Raw genomic sequence first — 3,791 nt, forward strand, 5'->3', positions numbered from 1 at the left:
CAAAAACAAAACTTTAGATGTTCGTGATTGTCTCTTACTTTAAATGTAGCATTGTTGTGATATGTTGTCGTAAGTAGCAACTGACAACTAACTCCAAATAAGCAAATAAATTATTATTTATTTGCTGGCCCATTTTGTTAAACAGAGATCTAACTCTAAGCTATTTATCTGCAATAATTGTTTTAACCTTAACCTAAGAAGCTTTTTGGTACATTTAAATGTATATAGTTGTTCCACAAACTGTAACTTGAAGGACAGATATATACTTAGGATTACATAGGGTATATGGCACAGAAACAGGCCATTCGGCCCAATCAGTCCATGCCAGTGTTTATGCTCCAATTAAGTCTCCTCCCGTCTTTCCTCATCTAGATCTATCAGCAAAACCCTCCAGCCTCCCCTTAAATGCATCTATACTATTCACTTCAACCACTCACTGTGGTAGCGAGTTCCACATTCTAACCATTCTTTGGTTAAAGAAGTTTCTTCTGAATTCCCTATTGGATTTCTTGGTGACTATTTTATATTGATGGCCTCTAGTTATGCTCTTCCCCACAAGTGGAAACGTTCTCTCTGTATCCACTCTATCAAAACCTTTCATAATTTTAAAGACCTCTATTAGGTCAACCCTCAGCCTTTTTTCAAGAGAAAAGAGACCCAGGGTGAAATTGCCCCTCGCCCTGATTGGGGGCGGTAACCTTCCGGAGCCAGGACTTTTATCGCCCGGCCCAGAAGTCCCGCCCCCGACGCAGAATTGGGCTGAACGCCCCTCAAAGGAAGCGGAGCGCTGTCTCTGGTGCTCTACTTCCTTTGAGGGGCTCTCCTGGGGTGGTAGCGCAGCGCTGAGTGCCATGCTACACAGAGCAGGGCAGCGCTATGCAAATGCTCCATGTAGCGCTACAACACCCCACCCCTTCCATTAATGAGGAGGGCTGCTGCGCACTCTGCATGGCCCTTTAATGGCTGCCACTGGGCCACCTGGGCAGCGTGAGACTGGGCAAGTGGTCCGGCACCCAAGACGGAATGCTGGGCTACACAATGATGGCCTGGTCCACGCTAGGGCCGCCAGGTTGGGCCGACCCAAGAGTTGGCCGATCAACAAAGGTGCGGCCCGGGGCTCTAAAGGCCTTCCCTTTAGATAACGCCCTGGGAGTGGATGTCCGCCAGCTTCGCACCCCACGAAGCTAGCACTGACATCCACCTGTGCAAACCTTGCAGCCCGCGGGGCGGTAAGGGGTCATCATCGCCGGTTGTGCGCCGGCCTGGGGAGCTACCTGTGGGGCGCAGCACAACCGCGACTGTGCTCCTCAAACCTCCGGGGCAATTTCCCGGGAGGCAGTCGCCCCCCCCCCCCCACCAAACCTGTTCATCCTTTTCTGATGTGTATACCCTCGCATTTCTGCTATCATCCTTCTCTGCACCCTCTCCAGTGCCTCTATATCCTTTTTATAATATGGTGACCAGAACAATATGCAATACTCTATAAGTGCGGTCTAACCAAGGTTCGATACAAGTTTAGCATAATCGCCCTCCTTTTCAATTCTATATCTCTAAAAATAAATCCTAGTAATTGGTTTGCTTATTTATGACCTAGCTAACCAGTGCCGCAACTTTTAGTGATTTGTTCCTCTACCCCACCTAGACTCACACCCACCAAGTAATAACTGACCTCCCTATTCTTCCTACCAATATATAGTACCTCACATTTATCTGTGTTGAACTTCATTTGCCAATGTATATGCTCATTCTGCAAGTTTATTGATGTCCTCCTGTAATTTGTTGCAATCCCTATCAGTATTGACTATCACCCCAATTTGGTGTCATCCGCAAGTTTCGAAATTGTATTTTTGATTCCAGAGTCTAAATCCTTCATGTAAATTGTGAACAACAGTGATCCCAGCACTGATCCTTGTAGAACACCGCTACCCATCTTCTGCCACTGTGAATAGCTACCCTTTACCCATCTCTCTTCCTTGAAGCCAGCTAGCTATCAATTCTGCTACTTGTCCCCTGACTCCGCATTCTCTGACCTTGTTCATCAGTCTATTATGGGGTACCTTAACGAAGGCCTTTTGAAAATCTAGATAAATTACAACTACTGCATTACCATTGTCTACTCTCTCTGTTACCTCTTCAAAAAATTCAATGAGGTTGGTCAAGTAAGACTTTTCCTTTTGAAATCCATGCTGACTATTTATTATATTTTTGGTTCCTAGATGCACATCTATTTTCTCCATTAGTAGGGATTCCTTTATTTTTCCTACCACCGATGTTGAGATGACTGGTCTATAATTCCCTCGACATGTTCTATTCCCCTTCTTAAATATATGTGTTATGATAGCTATCCGCCAGTCCTCTGGCACTACACCTTTTACTAATGAATTATTAAATATGTGTAGTAATGCCTCTTCCCTTAATTCTTTTAAAATGCATGGATGCAATCCATCCAGACCAGAGGTTTTATCCTCTTTGAATTTGATCAGTTTATGTAATATATCCCCTCTTTTTATTTTAAATGCACTTATCTCAATACTAATTTCATGATCCAATGTCATGTCCACCTGTTCTATCCCCTGGCAAATACTGAAGCAAAATAATTATTTAATATTTAAAATTAGAGCCAGGCCCATTAGGATGGAATTCAGGAAACACTTTTTTACACAAAAAGTAGTAGGAAAGATACGTATAAGGATAGAAATTCCAATGGGCAAGTTCATGTATGAATGTGCACTATATACACAGAATGTAACCAGTTTATTTCTACCCTGCAGTCATGTTTTATCACTTAGAAGTAGAATTACTGCATTCAGGTTGATATTTCTTATGAATATTTGGTTTTGTAGTCATTTAACTTTCATGATATTTACCAGCCAAATGATTTTTCCACATATGACAATAAATTTCTGTGTTATTTTAGATAAGTACTAATCTCGACCTTGTCTTGCATCTGTTTTCGAGCATGATTAATTTTCTTGCTATTTTATCTAAAAGTTGCACATGAACCAGAGCTTGACATGTTAGTTGTTGAAGAGCATCCAGAGTAGTCTATTCTATGTGACCCTCCTTCATCCTGTCATCATCATCATAGGCAGTCCCTCGAAGCGAGGATGACATACTTCCACGCCAAAAAGGGATGAGTTCACAGGTGTTTCAATGAAGGACCTAGTATTCCAGATCCCAAACTACATCGTGAAGGATGGAAGATGCCCATGCTTGAATTTTTTTAACGCGTGGTGGCCGTTGCACACCAGCCACCACATGGGCTTGACAGAGCTAGGTCTTGGTCCAGTGGCAAGGATTACCCAAGACTAACTGGAGACCAGCCCTGCTGCACAGACCGAGCGCGCACACATATCGCAGTGTGGGCTGGTCCGTGCTGCCCCTGGGCCCTCGCCTCTCCTGGGCCCCGGTCACTTCCCTCTACGGACTTTTGCCGCTCCTTCGCCCCTCCTGCTGTGCCTGCCCGCACTGCAATCAGTGACCTGACTTCGTAGCCGTCGCCCTCCTGCCGCCGTACGCTGCTCCCTCCAATGGATCCGGCCTGCTTTTGGTCCTCTTTAACTTACATTGATTCCTCTGACTGCTCAGAGATAACTTTAACTGTCTCTTACTAATTCTTCAAGTGGAAATGCATTAATGCTGTCAAATGTGCACAAAAACATATACAAATTTAATATAAGCACATTTCTGGTATCCATTTTTACTAAGTTACAATTTATTCTAAATTTATCAGTATAGATATTCTTGCCAAGGCCGGAAGCACTCAAGAGGGTGGAACTAGGAGCCCTTGG

Source organism: Pristiophorus japonicus, chromosome 10 (assembly GCF_044704955.1).
Source record: "Pristiophorus japonicus isolate sPriJap1 chromosome 10, sPriJap1.hap1, whole genome shotgun sequence".
NCBI classification, from domain to species: domain Eukaryota; kingdom Metazoa; phylum Chordata; class Chondrichthyes; family Pristiophoridae; genus Pristiophorus; species Pristiophorus japonicus.